Consider the following 19,958-nt stretch of genomic DNA (forward strand, 5'->3'; position numbering starts at 1 on the left):
TATTTCACTCTCCTTATAATATGCATTATGAGGTGTTCTGTGAAGTGTCCGCAACCTGCTTTTTCAGTTAAGTTTCTCCACTCTGGTTAATCTAACTCATGTGACACCTATCCTTGTGTAAGCTCTTGTGGCTTTTAAACATAAGTTTCCTGATCGTAGTTGTTTCCTTAATCATAAAATTTTGCCTGATTTTGAATAATTTCATCCTAGGTGTTGAGCCAAAGCCCCAGCAGACCTGTATTTAGATTCCTGTAGCTATTTCTCTGCAGGGTTCTCTATGCTTCTCTAGAAATTGCAGCTGACAACTTTTAGTGAATTCCAACCTCTTTTACCCTTAGTTCAGTGAGACCCTTCTGTTCAATCATTCTGCATCAATCTCAATGAATGCCGCCAAGAAGAAAGCCAAGACAATTATACACGTTATATATATCTATATCTATATCTATATATAGATATATAGATATATATAGATATAGATGTAGATATAGATATTTCTCTCTTCTTTCAGGGATTGCTATTTTCTGCTACTCATTTTCCAATGTTTTGTAATAATTATTTTATATTTGTTCTATTTACCTATGGCAGATAGCTTACAGGTTTTAAGTTATAAGTATTCCACCATAACCTCCATCATGTCAATTATTCTTAAAAGCCTTAAAGCTGTATGGGATAAAGGAAAGTTTTCTTAAGATCCTCATTTGTGACTGGGTGCAGTGGCTCATGCCTATAATCCCAGCACTTTGGGAGGCCGAGGCAGGTGGATGACCTGAGGTCGGGAGGTCGAGACCAGCCTAACCAACATGGAGAAACAGTATCTCTACTAAAAATGCAAAAGAATTAGCCAGGCATGGTGGTGCATGCCTGTAATTCCAGCTACTCAGCAGACTGAGGCAGGAGAATCACTTGAACTTAAGAGGCAGAGGTTGCGCTGAGCCGAGATCTTGCCATTGCACTCCAGCCTTGGCAACAAGAGTAAAAATCTGTCTCAAAAAGAAAAACAAAAAGCAAAAAACTCTCATTTGTAAAAAGTTCTGAAAGTTAGTAGACATGGCTAATATTGGCAATATCTGCTCTATAGCCAATAAATTTATAAATTTTAAGTAATACCTATTTTGTTCTCTGAGTCTAGTACATAATTTTGCCAAAAAACCACAGCATATGCTCAGTAGTACACGAAAGGAGAATAAAACCCTCCTCTTAAAAGAAGAGTTATTTGTGCTAAAATACAGTTTTCCTATAGCAATGGAATAAATTTAAATAACTTATATGAATGGATCATAACTTCTCATGGAAAGGTTAATTTCATCACTGTGTATTTGTGATCAACCAAATAAATCTTGATAGATTTCCTCAGTAATTGAAGCTCAATATTAGCCAACTTATGGCCACCTACCTAAAGATTACCTTCCTCAGACCTCTGTGAACCTTTGTTCTGTGACAAATTTTTGGCCAATAATTATAAAGGTAACTATTGCTTTTCATATCTTAATTATGGTAATAAAAGAAAAGATATATGTCATCTATTCCTCTTTCTGTTTGTTGAAAAATGAGTGTGATGTTGATAGTTGGAGGAGTTATTTTCAATTTGAAAAAGGAAAGTCGAGGATGTAAGAAATGGGTCAAGTTTCTGTTTTCTACATATGGCTAGCCAGTTCTCCCAGCACCATTTATTAAATAGGTACTTCTTTCCCCGTTGCTTGCTTTCATAAAGTTCGTTGAAAATCAGATGTTTATTGGTGTGTGGTGTTATTTCTGAGGTTTCTGTTCTGTTCCATTGCTCTATATATCTGTTTTGGTACCAGTACCATGCTGTTTTGGTTACTGTATCCTTGTAGTATAGTTTGAAGTCAGATAGCATGATGCTTCCAGCTTTGTTATTTCTACTTAGGATTGTCTTGGCTATACAGGCTCTTTTTTGGTTCCATATAAAATTTAAAGTATTTTTTTTCTAGTTCTGTGAAGAAAGTCAATGGTAGCCTGATGAGAGTAACATTGAATCTGTAAATTACTTTGGACAGTATGGCCATTTTCATGATACTGATTCTTCCTATTTATCAGCATGGAATTTTTTCCCATTTGTTTGTGTCCTCTCTTAGTTCTTTGAGCACTGATTTGTAGTTTTCCTTGAAGAGATCCTTCATGTCCCTTTAAGTTGTATTCCTAGGTATTTTATTCTCTCTGAAGCAATTGTGAATGGGATTTCACTCATGATTTGGCTCTCTACCTATTTTTGGTATATAGAAATGCTTGTGATTTTTGCAGATTAATTTTGTATCCTGAGACATTGCTGAAGTTTCTTATCAGCTTCAGGAGTTTTGGGGCTGAGATGATGGGGTTTTCAAAATATACAATCATGTAATCTGCAAACAGAGACAATTTGTCAAACTTTCTTCCTATTTGAATATCCTTCATTTCTTGCTCTTGCCTGATTAACTCAAGATGGATTAAATACTTAAATGTAAAACCCAAAAACATAAAAACTCTACAAGAAAATCTAGACAATACCATTCAGGACCTAGGCATGGGCAAAAATTTTATGATAAAAACACCAAAAGCAACTGCAACAAAAGCCAAATTTGACAAATGTGATCTAATTAAACTAAAGAATTACTGTACAGCAAAATAAACTATCATCAGAGTGAACAGGCAACCTACAGAATGGAAGAAAATTTTTGCAATCTACCCATCTGACAAAGGTCTAATATTCAGAACATGCAAAGAATTTTTAAAATTAAAAAAAAAAGCCATAAAAACGTGGATCAAGTATACGAATAGACACTTCTCAAAAGAAGACATTTATGCAGTGAACAAACATATGAAGAAAGCTCATCATTGCTGGTCATTAGAGAAATGCAAATCAAAGCCACAATAAGGCACTATCTCACACCAGTCAGAATGGTGATTATTAAAAACTCAGGAAACAACGGATTCTGGTAAGGCTGTGGAGAAATAGGAATGGTTTTACACTGTTGATGGGAGTGTAAATTAATTGTTCAACCATTGTGGAGGTCAGTATGGTGATTCCTCAAGGATCTAAAACCAGATATATCATTTGACCAAGCAATATCATTACTGTGTATATACCCAAAGGATTATAAATCATTCTACTGTAAGGGCATGTGCACATGTATGTTTACTGCAGTACTATTTACAGTAGCAAAGACTTGGAACCAACTCAAATGCTGATCAATGATAGACTGGATCAAGAAAATGTGGCACATATATACCGTAGGATACTATGCAGCCATAAAAAAGAATGAGTTGATGTCCTTTTCAGGGACATGAATGAAGCTGGAAGCCATCATTCTCAGCAAACTAATACAAGAACAGAAAAAACAAAGACCACATTTTCTCACTTTTAAGTGGAAGTTGAATAATGAGAACACATAGACACAAGAAGGGGAACATCACGTACTAGGACCTGTCAAGGGCATGGAGGCAAGGGGAAGGAGAGGATTAGGACAAATATCTAATGAATGCAGGGCTTGAAACCTAGATGATGAGTTGATGGTTGCAGAAAACCATGCTGGTACACGTATAACTATGTATCAAACCTGCATGTTCTGCACATGTATGTAAAAACTTAAAGTAAAATTTAAAATATATATTTTTTAAAAAATAAAGAAAGTCATATTTTGTAGCAGAAGGAAAAGATAGAAGGTACCTGGGTATGGCCAGGTGAATAGTCTCTCCAAAAGATATCCACATCATAATTCTTGGAGCATGTGAATGTTATCTTATATGGCAAAGGTTGGGGGGAGGGACTTGCATATATAATTAGGTTAAGGATCCCGAGATGGGACAATTATCCAGGTAGGTGCTAAATATAAGGGTCCTTACCAGAAGAAGGCAGGAAAGTAAAAGAGGAAGCAGGATTTGTGATAACAGAACAAGGAGTTGGAGTGATTTGACGAATAAGTCATCAGCTAGGAAATGCAGACATCTTCAAGAAGCCAGAAATTGCATTTTGTATATGGATTATCCCTTGGAGCTCCAGACAGAACTAACTGTGCCCACAACTTGACTTTAGTTCAGTGAAACTGATTTTGGTCTTCTGGCCTCCAGAACATAAGAGAATACATTTGTGTTGCCTTAAGCCATTAAATTTGTGATCTTTTCTTCTTCTCTTTTCTTTCTTTCCTTCTCTTTTTTATTTTATTTTCTCTGTTTTTTGAGACAGGGTTTCAATCTCTTGCCTAGGCTGGAATCAAGGGCAGTGGTGCAATCAGGGCTCACTGCAAGCTCCATTTCCTGGGCACAAGCAATCCTCCCACCTCAGCCTCCTAGATAGCAGGGACTACAGGCATGCGCCACCACACTCAGCTAATTTTTGTATTTTTAGTAGAGACACGTTTTTCCCATGTCCAACGGGCTGGTCTCAAACTCCTTGACTCAAGCAATTTGCTTGACTCAGCTTCCCAAAGTGCTGGGATTACAGGCGTGAGCCATCATGCCTGACCAAATTTGTGAAATTTCTTACAGCAGCATTAAAAAACAAATACACTAAGTTATATAATTGGATCTAATTACTGAACTGTCCTCTGACCATCTAGGAGGACTGGTTTACTTACCCCTTGTTTAGGCCACCCTACTAGGGGTCTCTTTGTTATGATAGCTTCCCCCATACCCAAATCATCAAGCCACCACATCACTTTATGATTATATATCAGGATTTATGTCTTTTTAATGCACTGTGTTTTCGGTTACTTTATTCTAGCAGTTTAAACCATATCCTACCTTTATTTGTCAAATTTATTTCTCATTTCTCTTACAGTCCGATTTGGGTTGGTAGAGGAATTCTGTTTCATGCAGTCACCCAGGGATGCAGACATCTTCTCTCTTGAGGTCAGAGTATCACACCAGACAATTCTATTCCACGTTCTTGCTCTAGTCAGTGCACTACTTGTTACCTGGACATGAGACAATGTATAGAAACTATGAGTAAGCTTTAAAAATTTTGCCAGAAAGTTTATGTTGCTATGGTATATGTAAGTAATCTCTTATTTTCTGATAACTACAAAAATTAGTGGGAAAATAGATTCCCACCACAGATCATTTTAGTATCACTTCCCTAAAGCCTTGGAGGCCTTCACTGAGTCTTCTGGGTCTGTTTGGAAGACAATGGAAGAGTGTGAAGGAAGGTGTGCGAGGTTTTGCAGGGAAGGCCTTGCACAGCCAACACTTTGCCTACTTGTTAGGGGTCATAATCACTGCATCATTCTTTTTCTCTCCCTCTTTTTATTTATTTATTTATTTATTTATTTATTTATTTATTTATTTGAGACAGAGTCTTGCTCTGTCACCCAGACTGGAGTGCAGTGGCACAATCTTGGACTCACTGCAACATCTGCCTGCTGAGTTCAAGCAGTTCTCCAGCCTCAGCCTCCCCAGTAGCCACGATTACAGGCGTGCACCACCACACCTGCTAATTTTTGTGTTTTTAGTAGAGGCAAGGTTTTACCGTACTGGTCAGGCTGATCTCAATGGTTTCAAACTTTTGACCTCTGGTGATCCATCTGCCTCAGGCCTCCCAAAATGCTGGGATTACAGGTGTAAGCCACTCTGCCTGGTCCATAATCAGTGCATTCGACTGCAAGAGAGCTAGTTGTGTACTTAAAAAAGAAGAGGGGATATGCTTATTGTGTCTCTAACCTAATTTTGTCACAAGATCACAATGCTCAGAGGCTCTGGGTAAGAAAAAATTATGCACAGAGTTACTGCTCTGAGAAAACATTTATGACACTCGTGGTGCCTCTTGGGAACAGAACCACAACAGAATTACCTGTGTTTATGGAACGTAGTCCACGGGATCCCACCAAAGTTCCACATTGTTTCAGTTGCCATATGTTCTGTAGCTGGTTCTAAATCTAAAACTGAGATTCTTGTTTCTGAAGACTGCATCCTCCAGGGGATCCTGCTGACCTATACCTCACCACGGAGTCCTCCATTTATAAAGGCTCTCAATCTTGTGCAGTATTTTTGTTACATCTTCCCCCTCCTTTTAATCCTCTATTTTCCTTAATTGTTCCATTCTTTGTTTTGGGAGAAGTCAGCCATTTTCTAACAGTTTACTCTGCTTTTTTATTTGGACTTTTTTGTTTTTTTCCTTTGGGAAGGCGGTATGCTGAAAATTTGTCTTCATTCCTTTTTACTTCCCTGTTTTCTGGCCCAAACATTTTTGTTCTCATGTATTCTTCTCTATATTTTTCTATGAGGTCTGTCACAGTGAGAGATATGGAAATATGGTCTCTGTCTGCCAAAACCATCCACCGTTCAATTATTTTCCACATTTTCCTTAGTGATTTGGCTGATCGCACCTGAGGGCTTTTCTCCCATTAGAGCAACATCTAACGTATGTCTTGACATAATCCATTGCTTTCTTCTCCAGATTCCTTTTACTATGTTTCATCTTGGTGGAGTCTTCCCTTGGAGTCTTAACTCCATAGATTTCCTGGTCATGTGCCTTTAGATCCAGAGGATAGCTGCATGTTCACCTGCAACAACTGTTATTTTGAAATACATTTAGAGATGCCATGAGAATTGTAGTGTTCTTTGTCTTTATTATACAATGTTATACACAGTTATTATAAACACTTGATAGAGATATCTGAATTTTAAGTAGAGGAGGGATGTGACGTGACCTCATAAGCATGAAGTTGGAGACACAGTAAGCTAAGAATTATTGATCAATAATTGATCTTCTCAATTAGCTTTCTGTATCTCCAACTTCATGCTTATGAGGTCAAGTCACGTCCCTCCTCTACTTAAAATCCCATTGGCTCCCAGTGTCTCTCAGATTAAAAACCAGTCTTTAGGCCGGGCGCAGTGACTCAAGCCTGTAATCCCAGCACTTTGGGAGGCCGAGGCGGGTGGATCAGGAGGTCAAGAGATCGAGACCATACTGGTCAACATGGTGAAACCCCGTCTCTACTAAAAATACAAAAAATTAGCTGGGCATGGTGGCATGTGCCTGTAATCCCAGCTACTCAGGAGGCCGATACAGGAGAATTGCCTGAGCCCAGGAGGCGGAGGTTGCGGTGAGCCGAGATCGCACCATTGCACTCCAGCCTGGGTAACAAGAGCGAAACTCCGTCTCAAAAAAAAAAAAAAAAAAAAAACAGTCTTTAAATTCCCTAAATAACCATAAATGTTCTGACTTATCAGTATTTATGATATCTTCCTACCCTACTTCTCGTTCCTTTGCAGAACAAAAGTGTAGTTCAGCTGCATTCAGTGTGCACTTCCTTTTGAAACTTATACATAACAAGTGTTTGCACCTGGCTATTTCCCCTGCCCAAAAGATTCTTCGCCAGATCTCCACAAGTCTCTTTCAAACTCTTTCAATTCTGTTTAAATGTCACATTCTCAGTGAAGCTTACCCAGACTACACTATTTAAAATTTTAATTACACTCCCACCCCCCTCTTCACTCACTCTTCTTCACAGCACAGTTTTTTTACCTTCTACAAAATTGCACACAGCCTAACATATTCTTTATACACTATTTTTCTTCCTGTACTAATGTCTTTGAAATAAGGATACATTCCACTATATTGTTTCAAAAAAAAAAAAAAAAGGGGGGATCTGTTAAAGAGACAGCATTTTTTTCTCTGTGGCATATAAATAAGGTTTTAGATTCAATTAGATAAAGTAAACTACTTATTTAATATATCAACAGATTTTTAGGAGTCCACTTTCACTAGAGATTTTTTCTTTCTCTTTCTCTCTCTTGTTGCTTTTAGGTATGTAGAACAGTGACTTGCACATAATTCTGATGCAAATACTTGCCGAATAAATGCACATGAGTAGATGAATAGATGTTTCTCATTATTTCCTGGTTCTAGATAGTTTGACATATCCACTCTTTCTACTCCCTGAGATTTTTCACGTTCTGTTGTTACATTGCTAGACCCTACCTAAGGCTTTATTCGCTAGACGATTAAGCATTTCCTCATTTTCTAAGGGCACTATCCTTAAAATAATTTAGTCCTTGGAGCCACTCTGTGGGGGGTGTGTGTGTGTGTGTGTGTGTGTGTGTGTGTGTGTGTGTGTTGGACTTAAATATCTTATTTTTCTTTTCATATCTGGCTGTTATGTCCTTCAAGATGTCCTCTTAAATAAACCTTATCCAGCATAATCAGTCTTTCTGTATTTTGCCTTCATTTTCTGCTACTTATATTGTGATGGAAAATCAAAGGTATATAGTTTCAAATCACTTCAGTTGTATCTTGAGCAAACCCAATGCTTAGAGACAGTGGAGGAACAGAAAGGTAATTACCATCTTATTCTTTAAGTTGGCAACCCATTCTTTGAATTGTTTCTCTACCCAACCCTTGAAATTGATTTCTCTGAAATAAGATACGATTTTCTTGGTGTAATAGTTTGAGACATTCCTTGGATTTATGGTAGCCTTCACAACTTCTATGATGTAATTTTGGTATTTGAAATAGGTAACCCTGGGGCCCAGATCTTAGATTCCAAGAAATGCTTATAGCAGCTATGGCTTTTTACTTTGTATTTGTTCATTAATGGCTCATGCTTGTAATCCTAGCACTCTGGGAGGTCAAGAGGAATGTCGAGGCTGGTTTAAGACTAATCTGGGTAACAGAGTGAGATCTTATGTCTACTAATTTTTTTTTAAAAAAAAGATCCAGGCATGCTAATGCACACCTGTGTTTCTATAGTGCCAGCTACTAAGGAGGCTGAGGTGCCAGGATTGCTTGAGCCCAAGAGGTTGAGGGTGTAATGAGCCATGATCATGCCACTGCACTCCAGCCTAAGTGACAGAGCAAGACCTTGTATCAAAAAAGTAAACTAAATTAATAAAATATAATACAATATATGTTATTTCTTTGGGTGACAACACATTGTAGACAGACATGATAAGAAAATGCACACATAACAGAATTGGGATACTTGTTACCTTTGAATAAGCCTCTCTTTATAGAAAGTTAACCCTGCAAGAGTCTTTCTATATAACTAAAGGTAGTACAAGGAATTTTGTTAGTGAGTTTTTCGGTTTAATACTACTTATTATCGCTGCTATAGCTTACTATAGCTGCTATTATCCATATTTGTGCTTTGTATTACTAATGGAAATTAGCTGCCTATGCATTAGGTAAACAAAAAAAGAAAAACTGCTTAGAAACCTGGTTAAGAAACATAGCAGAAGCCACTTACTGATATATAAGATGACCTATCTCTGCCTTAACCTTGATTTTTATACCAGACCAAACTTGATCTATGTAATTCAAAGCTGAATACTGAGAGCTCCTATGTAAGGTGACCTGCTTCCTAATGTCTGTATGTGTTAGACACAGCTCTGCCTGCACAAACACGGCTATTCATTGAGGGGGAAAAGTCATCCAGTAGCATAACATTGAATTATGTCATATTTAATAAAGCTTAACATTCAAAGACACCTGCTGAGGCTGCAGCATATAAATGCTAACTTCTCTACTATAAAAAAGATCAGACCTAAGGCATATACCATCAGGGCTAAGTTGCCTGCTGGAGCCCTCTCAAAATCTTTGATTCCTCCTGGTGTCACTATGTCAACTACACTTTATTCTTTGTAAATTTCTCAACAGTTCTCAAAGCATCAGATGTTGTGCATATAAGAGATCAGTAAATTAACACCACTCTCTTCTTCCTCCTGATCCTTGTCTTCAGAACCACTTAAGAGAAAGATGTGGCTGGGCGCAGTGGCTCAAGCCTGTAATCCCAGCACTTTGGGAGGCCTAGGCAGGCGGATCACGAGGTCAAGAGATTGAGACCATCCTGACCAACATGGTGAAACCTCGTCTCTACTAAAAATACAAAAATTAGCTCGGCATGGTGGCATGTGCCTGTAATCCCTGCTACTTGGGAGGCTGAGGCAGGAGAATTTCTTGAACCCGGAGGCGGAGGTTGCAGTGAACCGAGATTGTGCCACTGCACTCCAGCCTGGCACCTGGCGACAAAGTGAGACTCTGTCTCAAAAAAAAAAAAAAAAAAAAAAAAAAAAAAGAGAGAGAGAGAGAAAGATGCAATAGTGATTGATATAAAGGACAAAATATTACCTACGTTATGGGTAAAGCTGCCTAGAGAAGGTGATTAAGATATATGTCAAATATGGACCAGAATTTACCAAGTCATGGGCATTGCTAGGCAATCATAGACTTCAGTGCACAGAGACAGAGCCAATGCTCCTGATCTCATATTGCCAAGAGAACAGAACAGAATGCATCCTCTTTTCAGGCAGATCCAACACATGAGAAAGGATGAGCTCAATGTGCTTAAACTTTCTCAAAACATACCAAGACGATGATTCTTCCCTCTTCCTCCTTTGACCAAATGGGAAGATCATTTTAGAAATTAAGTAGCAATAAAACAACATCATTTGTAAGGGTTGAGGAAAGAAAATCCTCTACATGAATCAAATACATGTATAGATTCTCTTGCTTATAGGAATAAATCTCAGATAGGTGACTCATCTCAGTTACTATTATTTTGTATTCATCTATGATTGACTTGGACTTGCATTCATTCAGCCAGAATTTTTACACAGATAATTTGAATGTTTTTGATATTACAAAATTATTTTCTTCGTAAAATTATCATCCGGTTATATCTACACACATATTTAAATTAGCATGGCATGGTTTACTAGAGTAGGAGTGATATATCATAGACTACTTCTGTGTATACAAGTACCAGGTAATGTTACAAAACACTCTTGAGGTAGCCAGCACTTAAAAACAGTATAATGACTAATTAATGTAATGACACTTATAACAAGAGAGTGGAAAGAAGGTTAATATGATAATGAGGCTTACTTGATCTTAAAGATTTAACATGAGGACACTCTCAAGATAGCTTAATTAGATTTTAAGCACCTTTTTCAATTTGCATGTGTGCTTGTTAATCCATATGTTTTAAAAATAAATTTTACTTCATTTAAATTAATTTATCTAATATCTTTCTCTGTGTTGTTTTACTATTAGTCATGGTTATTTCTCAAATCTTTGTGTATAATTTATGATTGTTTCTTCTATATCATGTTTAAATTGTAGTTCAATTTAAAATAGTACAGTGACATTTCTAAAGTTCAAAAAAATAGATGGTTATAACAAGTTATGACTGGAATTCTCCCATCTTTATATTATTTAGCATGCTTTATTGAATCATGTAATATATAGCAAATTTGATTTCGTTCATTGACATCTGTGGCATTTTTGAACTTGACCAAATGGGAAGAATGTTTTAGAAATTAACAATAAAACAGAGCATCATATGTAATAGTAATTTGGGAAATAATATGCTGCCTCTGGTGCCCTGGGAAAATACAGAATACACATAGACTTTTATGAGTTCTCCAAATTAATACCTCTTTTTTTTTTTTTTTTTTTTTTTTTTTTTTTGAGATACAGGCTCTCTTTGTTGCCCAGGCTGGAATGCAGTGGCCCAATCTCAGCTCACTGCAACCTCTGCCTACCCAGTTCAAGCAATTCTCCCACCTCAGCCTCCCAAGGAGCTGGGACTACAGGTGTGCACCACCATGCCCAGCTAATTGTTAGTATTTTGTATTTTTAGTAGAGATAGGATTTCACTGTGTTAGCCAGGATGGTCTCAATCTCCTCATCTTGTGATCTGTCTGCCTTGGCCTCTCAAATTGCTGGGATTAGGCATGAGCCACTGTGCCTGGCTCAGATTAATACCCTTTAATGCCTTTCTTATACTTATGAGTAATTATTATAATTCATTTCCTAGATTTTTGCTATTTGCTCCCTCCATGAGATATGAAAATACGTTTGTCATCATTAGAGAAATGCAAATCAAAACCTAAATGAGATAGCATCTCACACCAGTTAGAATGGCCTTTGTTAAAAAGTCTGAAAACAATAGATGAGGGCAAACCTGTGGAGACAGGAATATTTACATGCCGCTGATGGGAATGTAAATTAGTACAGCCACTGTGGAGAACAGTTTGGTGATTTCTCAGAGAACTAAAACTTGAACTACCGTTCAATCCAGAGATTTCATTACTAGGTATATACTCAAGAGAAAATAAATTGTTCTATCGAAATACATATGCAGCCCTGTGTTCATTACAGTGCTATTCACAATAGTAAAAACTGGGAGTCAATCTAGGTGCCCATCAACTCTGTATTGGATAAAGAAACTGCGATACATATATGTACTGTAGTACGTGGAATGCTCTGTAGCCGTAGAAAAAGGGAGGGCATGTTTTCTGCAGCAACAAAGATGCAGCCAGAGGCAATTTATCATAAGTGAACTAAGGCTGAAACAGAAAACTGAACACTTCATGTCCTCGCTGATGAGCGGGAGCTAAACTTTGGGTACATCTGGACATAAAGATGGCAACAAAAGACACTGGGGAGTACAAAAGGTGAGGAGAAGGATGGCGTTGGGGCTGAAAAATTACCTATTGGAGTCTATGCCCACTATCTGTGAGATGGATTCATTCCTAACCCTAACCTCTCTGCAGCTCGTAATATACACTTGTAACAAAACTGCACATTTACCCTTTGAACCTATAATGAAAGTTTAAAAAATAAATAAATAAAAATACATTTAATTATTTACTTTAAAATAAAATTTAATGAAAATGATCCAGGAACTTTTTCAATGCAGTTTGCTCTTCTAATGCATTATTTTATTTATTTGTTTGTTTGTGTATTTATTTTTATTTCCATAGCTTTGGGGATAGAAATGGGTTTTGGTTACATAGATGAATTGTCTAGTGATAAAGTGGGTTTTGAGGTTGCCCATCACACCAATAGTTTACACTGTACCCTATAGGCAATTTTTCACCCCTTACCACTCTCCCATGCTCCCTTCTGAATCTCCAGTGTCCATTATACCACTCTGATGCTACTGTATACCCACAGCTTAGGTTCCACTTCTAAGTAAGAACATGTATGTGTTCTCCATTTCTGAGTTACTTCACTTAGGATAGTTGCCTACAGTTCCATCCAAGTTGCTGCAAAAGACATTATTATTATTTTTTTTTTATAGTTGAGGAGAATTACATGGTACATATATATATATATATATATATATATATATATATATATATATGACTTTTTTTAAATCTACTCATTGGTTGATGGGGACTTAGATTGGTTCCATATTTTTGCAATTGTGAATTATATTATGAGGAACATATGTGTGCAGATGTCTTGTTTATGTGATGACCTGTTTATATGATGATATCTAGGAGTGGGATTGCTGGGTTGAACAACAGATCCACGTTTAGTTCTTTGAGAAATCACCACAGTTTTCCATAGATGTTGTAGTAATGTACATTCCTACCAACAGTGTATAAGCATTACCTTTCCACTGCATTTGTGCCAACATCTATTTTTTTTTTTTTGACTTTTTAATAATGGCCATTCTGACCAGGCTTACTGTCTCATTGTGGTCTTAATTCCCATTTCCTTGATGATTAGCGATGTTGAACATTTTAAAATACATGTTTGTTGGCCATTTGTATGTCTTTTTAATAAAATGTCTGTTCACATCATTTTCCCACTTTTTAATGGATGAGATTTGTTTCTTCTGGCCAGTTTGAGCTTCTTGTAAATTCTGAGTATTAATCCTTTGTCAGATGTCTAGTTTATGAACACTTCCTCCCATTTTGTAGGTTGTCTATGTACTCCATTGATTATTTCTTTTGCTATTACAGCACGTTAGTTCTTAAAGTTTATCAGGGCACAAGCATTGGCATGTGTGTGTGTCTCACTTTCTCTGGCCTAAGTCAGATTTTTTTTTTTTTTTTTTTTTTTTTTTGAGATGGAGTCTTGCTCTGTCACCCAGGCTGAAATACAATGGCATGGTCTTGGCTCACTGCAACCTCCGCCTCGCTGATTCAAGCAGCTCTCCTGCCTCAGCCTCCCAAGTAGCTGGGATTACAGGTGTCTGCCACCAAGCCTGGCTAACTTTTGTATTTTTAGTAGAGATGGGGTTTCACCATCTCTTCTTGGCCAGCCTGGTCTCAAACTTCTGACCTCATGCTCTGCCTGCCTCAGCCGCCCGAAGTGCTGGGATTACAGGTATGAGCCACCGTGCCCAGCAGTCAGATCATTTTTTGAAATTCCAATTTATGTTCCATGTTTTAACTCAAGATGCCAGTGAACATTGTAGGTCACAATAATGTATTCCACCTCAGACATCATACATTACTAAATACTTTTCAAGTAGTAGTAATTAATTTGATAATTATGTCACCTTTATCAGGGTTTTCATGTATATGTAGTCTTAATAATTAGGTATCCAATGAATAATAGCCATATCTCATAAATTCTTTGTTTTATCCCACAGGTTTAATTTTGTGAATAGTAGATAATAAATAAATTTTTAATGATCTACTTTATTTATTAAACTGGAATTAAAAAAATAAATATACTGAAATGATTAATTAAATGGTTTGTGGATAGGTGAAAATTGGCCATTCTATATGAAACCATTGCATTTATATCCTTTTTTTTTTTTTTTTTTTTTTTTTTTTGAGACGGAGTTTCGCTCGTTACCCAGGCTGGAGTGCAATGGCACGATCTCGGCTCACCGCAACCTCTGCCTCCTAGATTCAGGCAATTCTCCCATCTCAGCCTCCTGAGTAGCTGGGATTACAGGCACGCACCACCATGCCCAGCTAATTTTTTGTATTTTTAGTAGAGACGGGGTTTCACCTTGTTGACCAAGATGGTCTCTATCTCTTGACCTTGTGATCCACCCTCCTCGGCCTCCCTAAGTGCTGGGATTACAGGCTTGAGCCACCGCGCCCGGCTATATCTTAAGTTATATTATGCTCACAAGAAGGCAATCAGCACTCAGACTAACTTTGTAACAGATTAAGTTACCAATTAAATGTTCTTGTGCCATAGCAAAGATATCATTCTGACCCACATAGGATTTTTGAAATTTGAGGTTTCAGATAAATCCAGAAAGCTGTGTGTACAGTGCAAAAGGAAAACAGCCTGAAAAGATACCAAGATTTCATTTCTGGTCTGCTTAAATTTTATTTTAATAATCAAGATTGCCACTCAGATAAGATAAATAATTATATATGAGGATCACGAAGAAAAATGTGTTAATGCAAATAGCATTTTCCCTCAAAAACCTATGTAAGTATTTATTGCAATATATTTACTGAGATTATATTAAATTTAAGTGGATTTCAATTTATTCGACGTTTACTAGGCAACCTACTTCTAAGAGTTTAGTGTCAATCAAAGCATTCATATTAATCAAATGCAAAAAGATGTTGTTCTTATGGTTAATTATAATAAATAGGATGATGATGATGGTGATAGGCAATGTATGTCAAATGAATCCCAGAAATCTGTATAGATTTGAGGGATCTGATTGGTTTGCTGTTAACGAAGAAGTCTGAGAGGCACTTACAAATTCTTTGCTTTTGGCCCCACATTTCCACATAACACAAATCATTTTAAGTAAACTTTGCCAGAGGGTAAGTAGAAGGTTCCATATACTGTGGCTTCTATGATAGTGATTTGGGAGTGTGTTTTATAACAAAATACATAAAATTTTGTCCATCATATAGTTTTATAAAGTATTATCAATAAAAAATATATCATTTGTGACTATCAGTGTTCTATCACTGTTACAGATAATTTATGCTATTAATTTGGAAATTTACTCCAGTTCATTTTTTTTTTATTTAACACCACTGAATTTTTAGAATAAAAACAAATAATATACAAGCAGAATGCCCAGTGAAAATACTGCTTCTGACACCTGCAATAGACATCTTCCCTACAAATGTTATTCTGAGTTAGAATGCCTTAAATAATAATAATATAATAATATGTCCTAGAAAGTAAAAAGTCCGTAAATAGTAAAAATGCATTTTAGAGTAATTATCATGTTGTATTAATGAAAGATGAAAGATTATAAATATCATTTGAAAGTGAATATTTACAGGTGATACATTATATTTCAAGGAAATAATAGTTTATTGAAAGCAAGTTTTCACATTGAAAAATTAATAAATTAAATTAATCATATGATTTAATTAAATAAATTATATTAGTTATCAATTGATATATTTCAGCAAATATCTTGTTATATTTTAACAAGTATGGTAAATAGTAGTGCCATCTATTGATAAAACTAAAAACAACAGTTTCTTCTTAAGTAAAGAAAACTTAACACTTTTATATTTATAGGAATACAATTCCAAAGCTAATGATTCCTTATTGTTCTGATTATGATTATTTTATTATGTGATCAGGTTAAATACTGGAACTGTGTTTAAAATATGTGTGTACATGCATGTGTGTATATATATATGTATACATGCATATATACGTATATATGATTTATAATTTGACATTTCTGATAGCACACATTAAGTATTGTTGTAGGTTTAATTAGGCTGGCTGTGATATAGCTGAATAATGTAAGTTTGAATACAAATATATTATTCACTCTGAAGAGAATTAATATCAAATGCTTATAAAAAGTCTAGGCAATAAATACTACTGTGATGGATGAGGGATATAGTTTTATTTTTATTCCTTTTATTTTAATATGCAGATAATATCTTAACATATAGGTATTTGCATATCTTCTTTTTAGTACCCTACTAAGATAATTTTTTTGGTCTTGTTTTTTCTTTTAATTTTGGCTTAATTACATATAATAATGTGCTACTACTTAGAAAACTTTCAAATCAGGTTGGCACTTGGAACCAATTTAGATTATAGTAATGTTATTCTCAATAATTTCTAAATTATACCATAACTTTGCCAAATTTTCCATGGTATACCTGAGAAGAACAATCTGTGCACTGTCTGGCCAGATTGTTGGGGAGAAATAGGGCTACAGAAAAGACAGGAGTAGACAGCAGTGGTAACATCCATTGACTCCTGAGGTGTGATTAGATTATCTGCTGAATGGACAAGTAAGCCATAGCATTAATAGGTACCATGGAGGAAGCAGTAAGATTGATCAGAGCAGATATAATAATAAAGAAGCACAGCCTAAGTGGTGAGGCACAAAAATGGAAGCTGAGATGAGATTAGAGCCAACCTTCATATTATGATGGTGACTATGAGAATTAAAAAGGTTGTCAAGATCTCATTCATTCACTTACACATCTGTAATTTATTTATTTTCTAGCATACATATATTTATTATTATACATTATACTCGATGCTGAGGATCCGATAATGAACAAATATTATTATACTTGACCTTACATACTAGTAGATTCCACAGCCATGTATTCAACCAGCTAAGATTCTGAAATAGTTTTTTAAAAATGGAAGGTTGTACCTGTACTAAATATGCACAGACATTTTTCTTGTCATTATTCCCTAAACAATATAGTATAGCAACTATTTACATAGCATTTACTTTGTATTAAGTATTATAAGTAATCTAGAGATGAGTTTAAATATATGAGAGGATGTACATAGGTTATATGCAAATACTATACCATTTTATATCAGGGACTTGAGCATACATGGATTTTGGTGTTGAAAGTGGAGGAGTCTAGAACCAATTTCCCATGGATACCAAGGAATGACTTTATCTTCTTCAAGGAGCTTACTATAATCCTTGCTGCTATCCCATCCTCCTATATATTTGAGTAGAAACTACCCTTTCCTCAAAAAACTTTGCTACCTTCGGTAAGATATTATAAACAATACAGACCTTTATGGTAAGCAATAATATCAGTGAGACTTACAGGTTTCCAAAGTACACAACCTGCACAGCCATGAGTGACGATTGTGCTTGGAAATGAGTAGGAGAAAGACAAAAGTACAGCTGACCAGACATTGGGACTCAGAGGAGACAGACAAAGGGAACAGCTACCCAGAGTCTCCAGCATAATTTGTTGAAAATACTGTTCCTTTCCCCATTAAATGGTCCTGGCACCCTTGTCAAATATCATTTAAGTGTACAGACAATCATTTAAGTATATTGAGGGAATTTATGAGATTAGGGTTGTTTCCACCAGAGGATGCAGCCTATACAAAAACTTAGCATCAAAGAAAAGTAAGAGAGCAGAGACAAGAGGCAAGGCATAGTATGGAATACAGACTGCAATAGAGCCAAAGGAAAAGGATTAAAAGATGAAAACTATATGGTCATCTCAGAAGACAAAAAAGAAGAAGAAGAAAAAAGACAAAATCCAACTCACTTTCATGACTTAAAAAATGCAACAAACTAAGAAATCAAGTTTCTCAACCCGATAAGAAACATCAACAAAAAACCCGCACATTTTAACTGAAGACTTCAGGTGAAAGACTGGAAGTTTCCCTCCTAACATCAGTAATAAGACAAGGATATTTGCTCTCACCAACTCTAGTGAACATTTTACTGGTGGTTCTAGCTGGAACAGTTAGGTGAGAGAAAGAAATAAAGGGCATCCAAATAGGAGAGGACAAAGTAAAACTTTATGTATTTGCAGATGACATGACATTTTATAAAGAAAATACTAAGAAATCTAAACACAAAGAAACTACTAGAATTAACAAATGAGTCAGAAATTTTGCAGAATACATACAGAAAGCAATTGAAATTTTAATAGCTGAAACAATGTAAAAGATAAAGCTGAAGGACTCACACATTCTGATTTCAAAAGCTACTAAAAGCTACAATCGTCAAAACAGTATGATACTGTCATAAAAATAATGGTGTGACTAGAAATGAATCATTAAATATATACTTAAATGATATTTGACAAGGGTGCCAGGACTATTTAATGGGTAAACAAGCAGTATTTTCAACAAATTATCCTGGATACTCTGTATAGTCAAATGCAAAATAATGAAATCGGACCATTTTCTAACACCATTAAAAATTAAAAATTAAAAATTAAAAATTAAAATGAATCAGAGACCTAAATGTAGGACCAAAACACTGCAACTTTTAGAAAAAAAACAGCACCACCACCAACAAAAACAAACCAAAACAACAACAGAAAAAAACAGGACAAACTTTGTGGTATTGAAATTGGTAACGATTTCTTGGATATGACACTAAAGGCATGAGCAATAAAAGAAAAACTAGAAAAGTTAGGCTAATTGGACTGCATGAAAATATACATTTTTTGCATCAAATGACATTACTAATAGATTTAAAAGAATACCCACAGAATGGGAGAAAATATTTGCAAATCATTTTTCTGTTAAGAGATTAATTCCCCGAATGTAGAGAGAACTCCTAAAACTCCACCACCAAAACAGATAAATAACCTGATGCCAAAATGCTACTCGAATAGATATTTCTACAAAGAAGATAGAAAAATGGCCAATAAGTACACGGAAAGATTTCCAACATCACTAATGATTAGGAATATGTAAATCAAAACCACGATGAGAATCCTCACATCTGTTATGATGACCACTATCAAACAAATGCACAAAACCTAGAAAATAACAAATGCTGAGAATGTGGAGAATTTGAAACTCTTATCACTATAAGTCGGAATGTAAAATGTTAGTGCTGCTCTGGAAAACAGTATATTCGTTTCTGCAGAAATTAGCAACAGCCATATAATTCAGCATTTCCATTTTTTTGGTATATAGCCAAAACTATTCAAAATGAGATCTCAAAGTAATATTTTTACACCCATGTTCATAACAGCATTATTTACAAGAGCTAAAATATGAAAACAATCCAAGTTGTTGTTGATATATAAATGGAGAAGTAAAATTGTAGCAAGTCCATAAAATAAGTTTCCAGTTAGGGTGAGTCATGTTTAATAGTGTTCACAGTTTGGATGGCAGAAAAAAAGCAAAAGCCACTTTAGAATGCTGCAACACAGTCACTATGTGACCTTGTAACCCACTCATATTGCTGCTAATCTAGGGCTCATGTTGTTATATCATTCAGTTGCACACTCTTGTTCCATACCAACAACACGCTCCTTAGCTTTGCAGCAATGTGTATGGGCTAGAGGATCACATAGTGACAGTGCCC

General features: G+C 35.8%; 1 protein-coding gene across 5 annotated transcripts in view; it reads left to right on the forward strand.

Moving 5' to 3' along the window:
* The window catches only part of FSTL5 (follistatin like 5), a 790,158-nt gene that overhangs the window by 586,015 nt on the left and 184,185 nt on the right, over nt 1–19,958 (forward strand). The gene's annotated exons all lie outside the window — the stretch shown is intronic.

This window comes from Saimiri boliviensis, chromosome 3 (assembly GCF_048565385.1).
Source record: "Saimiri boliviensis isolate mSaiBol1 chromosome 3, mSaiBol1.pri, whole genome shotgun sequence".
In the NCBI taxonomy this organism is placed as follows: domain Eukaryota; kingdom Metazoa; phylum Chordata; class Mammalia; order Primates; family Cebidae; genus Saimiri; species Saimiri boliviensis.